General features: G+C 36.2%; 1 protein-coding gene across 7 annotated transcripts in view; it reads right to left on the bottom strand.

Annotated features, from left to right (window-relative positions):
* Ih (I[[h]] channel) overlaps positions 1 to 16,806 on the bottom strand; it is a 248,749-nt gene that overhangs the window by 147,004 nt on the left and 84,939 nt on the right. The window lies entirely within an intron of this gene.

Consider the following 16,806-nt stretch of genomic DNA (forward strand, 5'->3'; position numbering starts at 1 on the left):
TTGGCAGAAGGGAAGGCATAGCAATGGCGTCTCCAGCCATTGAAGTGCTCTAAGAGATTTAAGGACGGGTGGATGAGATCGCATACAAAATGTTTGCAATTAAATTCTATGATAACGTTAAGTTTAAAGTTCTGGGCGTGAATGTTTTTATGTTCTAAAATTCCTACTGCTAGGATATTATATGCTTTCTGTATACAAAGTCCATATTAAAGTTTAGTAAATGTGTAGTCTTCTAAACGGTTCCAAACTAAGTTGGGTTGCAAATGAAAACGTAAACTTGTTTTCATGATAAATAAAATGTTCAATTACATCTTTTAGATCGATAGCTATTTTAAAAATCTAGTGCATACCGTCATCGCAATTGGAACACTTTACAGCTATGAAATACATATATTAACTTCAAAAGCGAGAGCATCAAACCCACAACATATTATCCTCATATTCAGCATCTTATAAACTGAGACTGAGAAAAACTGATTTTGATTTATACAAGTATATCAAACTAGATAGACTAGTGTTTCAATAAAGATTATACAAAAATAGGGGCATTCTTTAATTTTAATAATTACTTTGGTTTATTTACAGAACTCGGCTCGATCCATAAAGGAATTCCCTCCAATTCATAGACAGTAGACACTATAACCTCAAACCTCTATCAAACTAATTTGACGCAAGTATTCCCGCCAACTAATTCGACCACAGAGTCCGGATAGCCGCGCCATTCTTCTAAAGAGGCCACATAACGCCTCGGAATGTTGCGTTGCTCGGCCATCAGTCAATGTCGGCGTGTCCTGAATAGTTGATGTCTGCCGTATCGCCCACCTGCAACCCTTATTACGTGGCGCTAGACTGGCCGGAGAGATACTTGGAAAAATGGGAAATTATGAGGCATAATTTTTCTGAAGAGTTTTTATTCGAAGTATCTGGGTTATTGAGGGTCCTTTTTTGTGCTAGCTTGAGAATATTTATTGGTTTCTCGATTTTTTTTATTTATGGTTTCGTATTCATTTTTATATGTATATACTTTTCTAAGATACTTAGTCACAGGCCAGGGTAAAGACATGAAGCTGAAAAATATGCCTAAAGTTCTTCTCAGTTAAATTATGAATGTCTAGAAAATTCGCAGCCATTTGAAACGGTTTACAAGGGGCATTTTAAAATCTTATTACAGTAGGGGAATTTTCTAATGATGACACATGCAAGAGAGAAACGAAATAAAACCGCTTATCCAACACATTCGTTATTTAGTACGATATTAAGTTCATCTAGTTGTCACATTAGGCAGTTCGCCAGTAAGTTATCGCGACTTTATCATTATGTTAGAATGTGCGGTTCAGCTCAACTTTTCAACAAAGTATTTTATGCCGAAAATACTTACTGTTGCTAGCCGGCCTCCATTTATGTGCCAATGTGACTATAAATAATGTTGTTGGGAAATCAACGACGGAATACCTCGTGAATATGGCTTTTTAACACTGCTTTTGAACATTAAAAAGCAGGTAAAACGATTTTCTCTTAACACGGTAATTCGTAATGTTCTAATACCCAAAGCAAAAACAATGTTACAACAATCCTACTCATTCAAGTCCAAAATATAGGTAGTACATAGAAATACTAAACGTGCTCTCTATCGCAACAATTCCAGTGACGTAACCCAACCGCCATGTTGTGACGTATGTAAGCCATAGACAATTGCGATTCATTCAAGTCAGCCAGTACGAAACCGAGTGTCTTGCACTGATGAATGAAGCCTGAACTGCGACTTACCAGTTGCAACTAGTTTCAACCAGACACAACTTTAGATTGTGTGGGGTTTTATAAAGTTGTAGACAGTGGAAGCGTTTTAGCTTGGCTTTTGCTCTAAGAATAATAGATTACTTTGGTCGTCGATAGCGTTGTGATGTTGCGTAATCTTAGTTGGATTTTTAATCGAGTTGTGGACTTATGTCGACGGTTAACTGTTTGATTTATATCATTTAATGCGACACAATTGCACAGGATTATTTTATGCGTGAAGCTATATTTGGAAGCCGACCCCAACATAGCTGGGAAAAGGCTCGGGAGATGATGATGATGAAGCTATATTTTGACCGTCTACTAGTTTAAGTATAGCTTCAGATTTACAAATAAACGATAACCTACGCGACACTTTAACATAAAAAATGTCACCTTCAGCGGGGCAGAACTACGCTAAACCAAACACATTGTTTATTTCAGCCCCAAGACGCATAAAGTTTGATATATTGTACCGTTATCAGGATATTAAAGTTTATGCCTCTTAAAGATATTAATAGCCCCTCTGTGCGGGAACAATGCTCTCTAAATACCAAGTAAAGGGCAAGCCCCGTGTGGAATAAGGGCTTTGACATCGCTACACATGGGAGGATTTACGAAAAAAACTGGCACACGAATTTTGTGCCCTCTTTTTGTGTCAATGTGGCAAGCGTAGAAATCATTCTTGTCGCAGTTTACATTGCTTAAGGTTCAAAATGTTCAAATATTGATATTAATTTCTCTTATATATTGCCGGGCTCAACTAATATGTACTTACATTATTGTAAGTTTACGAACATAGATATTTTTACAGATTCTTAAAATATATCTGCACTCCTGCACGCTTACAACATCGAGAATAAAATCGTTATCGTCATTCGAAAATCCATTCTACAAAAAACTCATAGATTATACAAAGGAAATTTCGTGTAACGTAATAAAATCACGCTCAGTCAGTGACTCCCGAATATTGTTCGGTGATATTCCACCAGTGCCTTCAAGCGAGTAATGTTATGGGAGTCGAGTGCACTCGTGCCATGGCTAATGATCACGGTGGCTTCCTTTGCACGAAAAGGATATGGTTTTCCAGTAGACTTTTTTACCCACTAAAGCCAGAAGGGTTGTCTTTATTTAGTAAATTATTAGTTGCAAATTCAAAATTGCACTGCAAGTTTGATGTTAAAATACCGTCAACTAATAGGAGGACACTGAAAAAGTATACTGATTTATTAAGGTTTCTGCAAACTGTACAAAGATCATATATTTATCTACTATATTTTGATACACAACTCCATCCGAGCTCAAACACAAGTGTGTATATTATAATGCAATTTAAAATGTTGTGCATATCACATCTGTGGAGCTTTAAAACTTATAACGTCGCCGGCAGCTTGGAGCAGAAAATTGATATATGATCGGTTCGATACGAGCTGCTTGCTTTAAGTTCTGCAGTAATTCCTATCTGCTTGTGTTCAAGATGGAAGCTTGTATGACTGACGGATTTATTAAAGAGTTAGCTGTATGAGATCCTAGCTAAATATGCCGTAGGCTTCTTATTGGATAGTTTCTAAGTTGTACCTAATTTTGCCTTGACAGACAGACTTAATCCGGAAATTAGTATATTTGACGTATTTTGCTTGTTATAATTGTAGAACTTGTATTGAATAATTATCGAACGAGGTCATTGAACAAAAATTTTATTTCACTAACACACAGAGGTCGGAGACAGCAATTTAACTCGGTATAAATTTGAAAATGCTACATTTTCTACTGGAAACCTATGCTTAAGTTTTTCAAATGGCCGATTAGTCTGCTAACTCGATAGACTTACAAAAAGTCTCGTGTTTGTATTCTACTTAAGAGAAAAACATAAAGTAACGAGTCGTTAATGTCGCCGAGAGATATATTGCTCTTGCATTGTAACATAGGGCTGTCACTTGAAGCTAGAATTGCACTTTAGTACAAAAACTATGTTAGTTTTCACAAGAATTTTCTGCTTTTTCTGCAGCCAACTAGTAACTGGGTACTACAGAGAATAGTTTGAACAATAATCAACAAACAAACTCGCAAAGTTGCAACAAAATAAAATCTAATTTGTCTATTCGTAGCAAGCGTGCTACGCGCTACGCGGCTACGCGATATGTAATCAAACTAACCGTTTGCGTAGCCGCACCGCCCGTGTAAATTTAAACCAACTTTTTTTGTACATTGACTCTGTGGTTTGTTTAAAATAAAAAAGTTTGTAAAATGTTTTTATTTGAACCGTTTAGGCAATTTTTATTTTTGTGTGTTTTAGCTTGCAATAGCGGTGAGAGAGATAAATTCAATTTATAATCTCTGTTTGATATTCACGTTCATTTCGTTCAAACGGATTGGTGACACTTGAATTGAGTTTCATGATACTGTCAATACAGGATAGAGTGCAGTTTTATTTTACCTTTATGACAAAAACGCTCGTCAAAAATCAGCGTAAATAGTTTTTTTGTATGAATGTATCCGATAGGTACAAATAGTTTGTGAATTAATCGCCGTTTACGTCAACAATATAACGATTTTCTTGGAAAACAAAACGTATAATACTATGAAAGCAAGTTAGACTTTCTTAACACTTCATAAATGTAAATTCTAACTTGGAAATTCGATTGAAATGCAAAATTGTGCTTTGTAGCCAAGGGGAGAAGGAATAATTTATTATGAAGTTGTTTCGTATACAGGTGAATTTACATTACAAAATGTATCTTTAGATATTTTACGTTTAGGTAACAATTAATGAATATGTAACTAAAATCTTATAACAGTGCAGTTAGCACTGGCACTGTCTATGCGATTTCAAAGCCGGCTGAATTGATTGTATGAAAGGGTCTGTAAGCCCTTTTGACAATGAAACAGGGACAGAAAATTTTGTCAAAAATAAAAACATTAAAATTAACCTTACAAATATCGATAACTGCTCACGTACAAAATCAAAATAAGAACATATCACTATAAAATTACCTACATTCAAAATCCACCTATCGTCTAAAAAGTTTATCACCACAGGCATATGTACATCTAGATATATTCCTACCTCTGTACCGTCAGTATGGCACGTCTACGCGAAGAATCCAGGCCAACCACTCATATTTTAAATGAAAACATCACGCGTTCCTCACAGTGTTTTGTCTTTTTAATTCACACTGTATGTTATATTAATATTAAGTTTTAATAAACTGCATTGTTTTTTGTGCATAGCAGTGTAGCGGTGGAAAATTAAGAACAAGATTTTGGTTCAGTTTTTTTGGTAGGAAGTGTAAAAGTAAGATCTTTTTCTATCGGCTTTTGTAGACGTGGTTAGTAAAGAAAGACGTAGTTAGTAGCTAAGAAACCACAATAAACATTCTACATTTTTCTTTAGAAATTCAAAATTAAAATTTTGAGTTTTATATAATATCAGTACAATAACAGTAATGTAAAGGTACATATTTATTTATAGAAGCTATAGAGAATTTAAATTTATTCAAAGCAATCGTATCATGCGTGAGTGCAATGCGTCTCGCTGTCGTTTACATGAATAAATAAGAGTCGGGTTTGCGATTTTCATGACGTCATTAAAATAACTTGCCTACACAGAAAGTACATATATAGATAGCATTTCAATATTTTTTACACAAACTTTGAATAAAATTGTGAATATCTTACAAATTATAGAGAAAAAATAAACAGTGAAAATCAGCCAATAAGTTCTAACTATACAATTAAACAATGACATTTTTCCCCTGTGTATTGTGTTCATTGCTCACATAAATCAGACAAACAAAATACATCTAACTGACCTAAATTCATTGTCTTCAAACATAAACAAATTCCAGTTAATTCTAAACCGGATTACGCATGCTCATCACAGTTCGCATCTGTCCAACTCAAATAAAAAAAAGTTGGAAAAAAGGAACAGTACCAACTTAACTGGTTTGCGGAAGAACCGCAGGCATCGTATTAAAATGTACGGAATATCACGAAAAAAAAGATAATATTTTATTCACGACTTTCCTAGGATGTTTTTTAATTTATGAAATTAAGATTTCCCGGGAGTCTGTGGAGCGAGGTGCGGATATAATATTGTGTTCGGTGGTGTTGCGTTTTTCGTGGCGTGTAGTGTAATGATTTAAGACGAATATAATTTTACAGATACTTATTGCGTTTATATGAATTCGTCAATAAACGACTTAATTGCAGTGAGAATAAGAAAAAACTGCTGAAACTGTTTGATGAAACTGATTTATAATTATATTTTTACCCGACTGCCAAGAAGTCTTAATTAATGAATTTCCACTGAAAAGAAGAAAACTCAATCAGTAAAGCATTTCTTTACTTTTATTCAATTCTAACGTCACACAACCACTAAAACACCGAAAGGGTCACTCGACTCACATTTTTGGACATTCCATTCCTACTGACCACTTTTAACCCCAACAATATTAGGTACAATCCTGTACAGTATTGCAACGTCGAGTAGCATTACATCCCGAGAGCTTTTCAGACCGTAAGAAGGCTGCACTTTACCTCATGAGTGTACTTATTAAATCACAAAACAGACCGCAATAGGATCGGCTTAAGACAATCTTGTACTCGACTGTACTGTTGTGCTCTTCTTTGAGAATAATTCGTGTAAAGACATTTCGCTGTTAACGAATTTTCGACTAGTTTTTAGTAGCTTATAGGGCTGAAAGTTAGTTGAAATTGTGAAACTAGAACTTATGGACACTGACTAAAAATGATTAAGTATTTACAACATAGTCTAGAATATTTCCATGACAACGCTTTCATAATCATCGAGACAAAAATCGACTATTGTGAATGCAGCGTGAGAATGAAAAATAAGAATAAAAGGTTTTAAAGACAACCCCAATTTGGTAACTTGGAAAGTCAAAAACTCCACGAAACAATACGAGCAGATGTGATATAAACTTGAGATAACATCTCCGAAATCGTTTATATTTCCTCCTAGTTGGGAAATAAGTTGTAAACCTTTTCAGATGGTGACCATTCAACCATTGAACATTACCAAAACACAGTTTAACTCTTGTAAAATAAGAACTGTAGATAGTAGATTAAGATATAATGTAAGTATTAAATAACAGAAAAATAATGTGTTAATAGGTATACAACAAGAAAAAAACAAAAAACGAGAATATATTCAACAAGAAATATAAAATTAAAATGGGGCATAAAAATAAATTAAAAATTGCATTCTTAAACAACCAGTCCGATGCAAAAAATTAAATAAAGGTATTTTTAAGCAGAATTCACTTTATTAATTACTCCACATTATTTATAAAGATTCGATTGCATAATAAATTTCCTTAAAACCTCAGCAAACAGCTCATGAAATTAAATATCAAGACCGTCTGTTTCACTTATAAATAAAACATATCAATACAGGCTGTACCTACTCTTAAACTACATTATAAGATACGAAGTTTCATCAGATAATCTATATCTATACTAACATAAACAAAATAAAGATATTATGTTTACATTGCGTAGGATTTGCTACCAAAACATGTCCCACGTTCCCTAATGTTAAGTTAACAAAATAAACACGAATATCTCGTTATTACTATTATCAGACAATCTTCAGTGTTGATTTAGCCAAATTAATTTTGGGTTTTAAACTGCCTTCTATGATACGAAGGTTATTTTCTCTTTTACTTTGTATAATCAAGGATGACTCAAGGTAATGCTGCGTTTTAATTTTCTGTTACGGAAGAATAGGCATACAATGGCTGTGAGTTGCAATGATAACGGTAACCGAACCATTTCAAGATATCAAATCGCCAAATTGACCAATGGGCGGCCAGTAAACAGCTAGCTACGGTTTGGTCATCTTTGTTGTTAAATGGAAGTTAAATTCACTATCAATTTTAAAAACAAAAGAAACCCATTTAATTTGAAAATAATTTTCGAATTCCACACACAGACTACAGGAACATTTTTCGTGGTAAAATTTACACGAGATATAAAAGCCGTACTGTCATCCACGTATATTAACGAGAAAACAATTTGGTCCTCCCCTCACGCCGTGACGCACGCTACGTTATTTTTCTTCATTCCACTGCATCTTCATTCGCATTTATCTTTTTATATCTTTGTACGTAAAGACGCGGTTATACGGCCCCCAATCTTTCGAGGATTTGGATTTTATAGAGTTTTTTGTTGTTTTGTGGAATTTGGTTGGCCAGATTTGGTCTTCTTCTTTTACATAGAATAGATGCCATCAAGATTGGAAGGAAGTAAATAAAATAAGTACATTTTTCAAGGGCATAATTATACTGCTTGGGTAAGTTCGCATTCTATAAGTATTGGTAAGCATTGAGGACAGAGTACACGGAAGATCCCTATAGGCAGCTGAAGATTGAAATTTTACAGTTGTTTTACAAGTATACAGAAAAGAAAAATAAGGAAAGGGACTCATTCTAAAAAATTGGCGACGTGTAAACAAAACCTTAGTCTTCATACATATTTCGCGGAACAAATAAGCTCTGTTTGGCTATACGAGCTCATGAAGCGACGAAATGGGGGGGAAACTTCTACCTTTTTGCAAATTGAGGCTCAGAATTCGAGTCACCGAGATTAGATAGACCTGCTGTCGGTTGCTGAGCGCCTGGTACCTGGGACGATAAATATAAACAAGTGAAGGCAGTTGTAGACAATGTAACTGGGTTTTTTATTTATGTAACGACAGGTTATGTTTTAAAACAGGGTATCAAGAAGTTGTTGTACTAATGATTTTTGTATTTGTTGTGAAAGTGGTTTAATGAACGTACGTAGCTTTAAAGTACCTACCACTTTATATTGTTTTTATTTAATTTCCACTGGGTGAACGTCAAGATTAATTCCAAGCTTGTTTTATTTTTAATTTCTATCTCAATAAAAAACTTCTTCAAACACCAACCCGCCAATAATACGCCACCAAAAATAAACATTAATTAATTAATTCTCTAAACGAAATAGTCACAAAAATGGCCACCAACCAACTCATTGACCCTCAAAAATACACACTGAACTAACAACAACTAATTTCGTAATTATGAGGGCGGAATTCGCCGGTAGTTCGTCAAATATTTGAGGTCTTTGTAAATAACAGAGGTACTAGGAAAATACGGAATTGCGTCCGAAACATTCCGATGTAACCCGTGTTTTAGTTTGACATGGAACGGTGTCAAACACGGGGAAAAATGATGGATAGTTTAGTGCAAAACGGTACGCTATGTGCGCTAGATGCGTTTTTGTTTTTTCCCAAATAGGTTTGATGCTAGATTTGTTTGAGAGCGGCTGCGATTTTTGGTCGGTTGTTTTTTTAAACTGAATTGAGTAGTGTGCGATGTAGAGGTATATGCAATTAGGTACACACTTTTTATTGGTTGCTACGACAGGTATCTTGCGAACATCTTTCCTTTTACTGTAGTTAATTTGAATGTGGAAAAATAAATGTTAGATACTTTCATTTATTTGATTCTGAATCTTGTGTGAAAAGCATTGGCAAAAAAGTGTTAAAACGATTACTCATAAAATCAACTGCAATAAACCGATTCCGTGATCACCCGTTTAAAATATAAAAGCTCGTTACACAAAATATGTATAAAATATTTGACAGCGTTCATAAAATTCATCGTTAATTTTCCTCACGATTATGCACGGGTAATAACACTGTGGAAATGACCGAACTCCCCGAAGTCCACTCGTTCGTTCAATCAATCATTCTTACATTCATTCACGTGATCCTCCCACCTCGTAGCTCAATTTATCTTATTATTTCTATTAAAATAAGCTGTCATTATGACGTACTGTGAACTATTGTTATTGTTAAAACACTAAATTCTTTATTTGTATGAATAAACAAATATCCTTGCACTGGCGATCCATTTCCAGTATCACCCAAAAAAGAACACGCATGCAAATATTGTGCTAATATTTTATATCATTCATGAATAAATAAACAACCGAGCGAAAATAAAAATGTTCGCGGATTTGTATATCTCTATTTTGTCCCATTCAACCGCACTACAAACGGTCACGCGACAAATTCATGGCTCCCAATTGTTATTTGCAAATTGCAATATATTGCAGTTCCACGTATATTCAGTTACTGGATTAGTTCGGTTTTAAGACTTTTACTTATGAGTGTAATTCTGCATCCCAGTCCTGGGATTTGAGAGTTAATATGAGGTAATATTGTAAAGTTTATGATCCTCCGGGAGCTGTAAACTAAACACATTTAGTGGAGCTCAGAGCTAAGGCTAACACTAACTGTTAGAGGATCTTAACAAGGTTCCACTAAACTTAATCTTTCTTTCCCAACTAGGTCAGCGTTAGGTATATTTTATGAGAACCAACTTCTAACTCACCTAAACAGTGACATTTGGAAGTTTCTGGAAACAAGGCATCGGAAAAGTTTAGCAAATATTGGATAATTATTTAGGGGTTCAGGTTTAATCCTCTATCAAGCCCTGTTAGCTGAAATGATTCTACTTTTCTTTCCTCTGAATCAATAATCGAGTCAGATGTACCTATATTTTATGTGGTTAATTCAAATAAAATATCCATATTTAACTTTTCTATAGGAATAAAATACACGATGAACATTCTACAATATCCGCATGACATGACCAACTCGATAGATCCTCAGTGGACCGCGAGTGTGACAATGAGTGTCTGTTCGCTGAATCGATTGCACTCAATACGTCAACAGCGGCCATTCCATTCCTATGCCAGTTTCCTCCACCTGAGTCGAGGACTTTATGATGGAGTGGATATACGCTGAACAAATATTGTGGTAGTTTTAACAGAGGTACATTTTCATTGGCCAATTTATAAACCCAAGAAAGGTTAAAAGCTTCTCTTGTAAGTTGCTGATCTGAAACAGGGTCACCAAAATCCTGGAGCAACAATATCTATTGTATCTTTATCTACAGCAAACTGAGCCAACTACATAATAATTAACTGAACACAGTGACTTCCATACAACACCAGGAAATACACTCCAATCAGAGTCTAATAAATTGGCCCAAAAATATCTGACCAGGGACCCAATAACCATGTCCAACAAAGCACATAAATCGATCTACCAGTTAATAGAAACAGAGGAAGCGTTGGACCATCCTACCACATAACAACAATATGCTGCGAGCATGGAGAACAAAATGACTAGCGGAGGTGCCATAACGGAAAATCTCCTGAAAAAGAAGTGCGCCGAAATTCGAGCGTGCGGGGAACGAGAAACGTCACTGAATTCGTCCTTTACACGCTTTCTTTGCTCCCGACCATTTTATGTAATACCAAATATCGTTGACAGATGTCTCAAAGACCCCAGCGGGGGCCAGTAGGGCCAAGGCCTGCCGGGTCTGCGGGTTGTTCGAAAGAGATACAGCGGCCCTGGTGCATAAAAGGCCTATGACGGAACACGACGGTTTTTAGTCAGTAAGAGTCTGACACTCTCTCACCGCTGCTAACCCACAGCGGGAGGGGACAAAAAAAAAGATGTCTCAAAAAGAACCCGATCGCCTCTAGTTCACTCGTAGCTGATCGTTTTGCTCATGGCCACCGTCCGAATTTGACCTAGAAGAAAGTCTACCGGACCTACCTACATTATAGCATCTCTGTTCATGTTCCCTTACCTACTCCATGGCTGTGAGCTTGTCAGCAATTTGTCAGCCACATCATTGGGGGGAGTAATTAAACGCTGGTCGAGCGTTCGACCGTCTTTATGGCCTGTTACATTGACGCGGCTGGTATGTCGTAACCTTAATTTTTATGGTCCCCTGGTACCCAGGTGAGGTGAGGTGCGGTTTTTTAATTTTGTGTTTGGTTTTTGGTGGTTATTGTGATTATTGTGATTATTTCTTTTCCGACCGTCACGCCTTTATAACGGTTGGAAAAGAACTTGTTATAATTTACATCACACACCCCATTTTTGTGGCAAGTTAAAGATCTTCCGTAATATGTTTGCAGTATAATAGTATATATGTATATATAGTTGTAGATGTTGAGAACTTACGAGATTATGGAGCCATTATTCAGAGATTCTGGGACTGAATTATTTATTGCACGCAGTGTGTGATCAATTTGGTTGCGCAACCAAGTTCTGTGGATGTCTCTAATAGGTCACCACGAATTTGCTTCGGTATTATTTACAATGTCTTAAGTATGAAATACCATTCACCTCTATTCATATAATAAAAAATTACGACATATTTAATGTATTATTTACATAAAAACATTCAAGATATCTTTTCAGCAGTACCTTTAGTTCACAAAGAGGAACATTTTTCTGTCTCAACACGTGCAATTCAGCTCGGATTTCCTTTCATTCTACATTACACAACAGTACAATTTCGGTGCAAAGCTGCAAGTCGTGTTCTACGTGTCGCGAGCAACGACGCGATTTCTTATATAGTCTGTGGCACCTTGTTGAAAATACTGGCACGATACTTTTCGTTCCTTTTTTGAATGTTATTTTTTATGATTTTTTTTTTTGTATAATTGTATGTAGACTCTTTAGACGATAAAGCTATTGATCATAAGACTTTTTTTGTATTCTATGTCAATATCCCTACAACCAGTGGTTTCATCCTGGTCCTGTAGTAATGTATAAAAATAATATAAGTAATGTATAGTAGGTGATTTAGATATATACTGTGCATCTGGTTGGTGAAAGTAGACTAAGCCTTCGTCTAGCCCTGAAATTCTCGTAAGCTTTATAACATAAAAGTATACATTCTGGTTTTTCTATATACATATAATTCGGTTGAAGTTAACATAAAGAAGAGATGTCCTCAAAATTTTATAGAGCGTGAACGTTACGGGAAAAGAATTCGGTAATTTATTTCTAATATAGACACAAAAGGCTTTTCTCAATGCTCATACATTCTTGTTCGCGAATGATTCCACGAGTAATGTGGGTACAGTAACACTCAAAAGTAAAAATATATTTTTTTACTTTGTATTTGGTTTTTATTGAAACGAAATGTTCAAATGGATGTTCTGTTTGATCGTTCGTATAATTAAATTGGTACCTACATAAAAAGATATCCTGACAACTATAAATTCGAATATACATTTATTTTATACTCATATTTAATGTATTATGTATTCTCACTCTCTTACTACGGGTTTGCTGGAAGCTCGAAGGGACTCCTTTAGAAATAATTAACACCTTTGTACTATTTTATTACTTCTTCTGTCATGTATGTTAAATGTGTACAAAATTGGTTATTTGGATCGAATTTGGATGGATCCATCAATAGAATGGAAACGATACTACATAAGTACTTGCACCGAAACAATAGGGTACACTTCTTCACTACTTCCTTAGAAACCACGTAACAAGCCACGCTTCATTACTGAAGAAACGAGGGCCACGATATCATTTGTGAGAACATCGCTTAACATATTGTATGGACGCGATGGCGCCTTCTCGTCTTTATGAACGAGAAACTTTTGCGCCATACACATTTATGTAGTTCCTATAATATAGATCGTTATTTCAAACCGGTTTTCACTAAGGGCTTGAGAATGCCTAGAGTTTTTCCAACTGTGTAGGGTCTGCTTCCAGTCTAATCGGATGCGGCTGAGTACTGTCTTACATGGAGCTAATGCCTATCTGATTTGATAAACCTCTTGGTAAATCTGGTTGTCAGACTTTCCTGCTACGTACTACACGTAACGTCACCCATGGTATTCAAATAACAGCAATTTATCTTGCCTTCCAAAACACGGAAGAATTCGTCATGTCAAAATGGTCAGGTCAGCCATCCACGGATTGACCGCACCAAGCAGTAATTAACATTATAATCGACCGATCCGCGCGGATTTTACTTAGCCATAAGCTCTCTTAACAGACTCGTACAAGTATCGCTAAATTATTTAAAGTATGTACTAATGAATGTATTTGCCTGAAAACACTGGCCTACATTGTTCTAATAAAATCGATGAACAACGTCATTTGTCGACATAAAACAATTGAATGTTAACACTAGGTATTGGCTTAATAAATGCCATTGATAATAAAATATTTACGAGCGTAGTTAAATGAAATGCATTGTATTCTTTTGTGTTAGGTATTCCGTGGAAATAATTTTCCTACATCATAATTGCTTTTATCAAAAGCTTTTAAAAGAATAAGTTTCATTTACAAATGCTTAACTTATACTGAAAACAAATTTTATTAGGTACTTCGAAAACTATAAATATTTGTCGATGGATAATTTAGTTTAAATTTAAAGACACTTCAAAAAAAGACTTGGTCGATTGCTGGCTTTAAAACCAAATTAATTTACAATCTTTTTTTCCTTAACCCTTACTGTCCCACTGCTGGGCAATCGCCTCACCATTTTGTCCCCAAACCTCTCAAGCCTTCGATTTTTTCCACCAATCGGGGTATTTCGTCACCAACCAATACTAATACTACAAGATCACCCGTCACCTAGATACGTTAGAACACTGTCAGATGTAACGTTCTGACATTTTCCATGTACGCGGGTTGCGGCAGTTGACAGCTCCGTCTGACTGTGACTGCAGTGATTGATGTGCGGATCATACACAGCGTGAGTGGTCTGTGTATTGCTTCCCGACTGCCACTTGTGTCGTGTGTAGGCAGCCTTAGAGAGTGCTATTAAAAATGTACACTGGATTTTAGGTTATTATATCTAAAATGCTTCTTGTTTAATCCAGATTGTGATCGCCGTTTACTCTCGTTAGATTAATATAGTTCTTAGATTATCGCGCTCATCAAGATTTTTTGAAAGAGTTACCTTCAAAAACAAAGAGAGCTTTATTTTTCTCTTATATCTACTTATTAACCCCCGATCGTAAAAGAGGGGTGTTAAAAGTTGAACGCATCTGTTTGTCTCTATAGCATCATTTCTCCCGAACGCGTGAAGAGATATCAATTTAGTTTTTTAAAGAGTTTAAAAATAACCATTGAACGCAAAAAATCGCTGGACATTTCAGTAAGATACTTTATATGACATAGAGTATATTGGTATGCTCCAAACATGTACGCGACCAACATGAGCAAACTAGCGAGGCTGTATTTGGTGCTACAATGAATTTAGAACCTTTATCTATTGAAATTAGGTCAATAATCCCAGACATTTTTTTCGGTTACATTATCACCTTTCGTTCCGATTGTTATCTTAATTAAAGTAAATATTTAAGAAAATAATCGATTTTGTTACATAAGGTTTTGTAATCGACACTCGTTTTAGCTTATCGTAGAAGTCTGGGCTTCTAATAAGCATAATCTAGTTCAGTTATCAAGGAGAACATATCCAGGAGCGGATTGTGGCTCTGATCATCAACTGCTAGTGTCAGATCTACGAGTGCGTCTAAAGTTTCGTCGTAAGAAAGCAAAACCTTTAGCTAGGCTCTCAGAACCGGAATACGATGGTTTCCAGAACAATACGGAATCATATCTAGCAGAACTCACCCCTAAAATTGCACATATGAATCCAGAAGAGCAATGGCAGCAGTTTAGCGAGAAAATTGTTAATGCACTAGATTTTATAGCCAAAAAACCTATGGATAAAAAAGACTGGATGTCAGAGGAGGTTTGGTCTAACATAAAGCTACGTAAAGAACTCAAAAGTGGCGAAAGACCCGAAAATTTCGAAGTGAAGTACTCTCAAATGTCCAGGTTAATTCAAAGACAGTGCAGAAGGGATAAGAACCAGTATTTGGAGAACATCTGTACCGAAATCGAACATCATGCGGACAAGTATCAAACTGCTGATCTTTTCAGAAAGGTCAAACAAATAACACACAAAGTCAAACCTTCCTCGTGGGTGATAGATGACAAAATGGGAATCCGATACATGAAGTTGCCAAAGTAGCTGAAAGATGGAAAGAATACTGCGCGGAACTCTACCAAGACCAATCATCCAAATCCACTTCATCAAATAAAATCATAGGAGATGAAGAGCCCAGCATTCTCCGCTCAGAAGTTGAAGATGCGATCCGGAAACTTAAAAGAAATAAAGCACCAGGGCCGGATCGAATCACAGCGGAAGTCTTGAAAGGACTGGGCTCAAATGGAATAACATGCCTGCATAATATATGCAATAGAATATGAATATGACTTTGGCCATCTGACTGGGTACACTCCGCAATTCTTCCTCTCCATAAAAAAGGATCGATGCGGAACTGTAGTAATTACAGAACTATTGCACTAATATCCCATGCCAGCAAAGTTCTCCTTAACATCCTCAATGCCAGACTAAGAGCTTTCCTGGATTGGCAAATACCCCAAGAACAAGCGGGTTTTGTAAAAGAAAGGGGAACGAGAGAACAAATATTAAACTTAAGGCTCATAATAGAAAAATGCTACGAATATAACACCCCAACTTTCATGTGTTTTGTGGACTACCAAAAAGCTTTTGACTGCGTCAAGTGGGAGAAACTATGGAAAGTACTTACCGAAGCGGGGGTACCCTCCCACCTCGTAATGCTGATTCGCAACCTTTATGAGTCGAGTTATGGCACTGTAACAGTAGGAGACACAACATCAAGCCGTTTCACTTTCCAGAAGGGCGTTCGTCAGGGATGCATAAGCTCTCCTATACTCTTTAATATTTACGGAGAACACATTATGCGTCAAACGCTAGAAGACTGGGAGGGTGGCATAAAGATAGGTGGAGTCAAGATATCTAATCTGAGATATGCAGACGATACCACCCTTTTCGCATCATCCGAAAACGAAATGGCGGAGCTGCTGCGTCGTTTAGAAACAGCCAGTCTGGAAATGGGACTTGCAATTAACAAATCTAAGACCAAGCTCATGATCGTTGATCGATTTGACACTATTCAACGCACTGATATCCTACAAGACTACGAGACCGTAAACCAGTTCCAATACCTTGGCTCGTTAATAACAAATAAAGGAAGTAGCGAACCTGAAATACGTAGGCGAATTGGCATGGCAAAGACAGCGATGACCCAGTTGAGCAAAGTCTGGAAGGACCGAAACATCAGATATCGGACCAAAATACATCTGGTCCG

The sequence above is a fragment of the Helicoverpa armigera genome, chromosome 15 (assembly GCF_030705265.1).
Source record: "Helicoverpa armigera isolate CAAS_96S chromosome 15, ASM3070526v1, whole genome shotgun sequence".
Lineage (NCBI taxonomy): Eukaryota > Metazoa > Arthropoda > Insecta > Lepidoptera > Noctuidae > Helicoverpa > Helicoverpa armigera.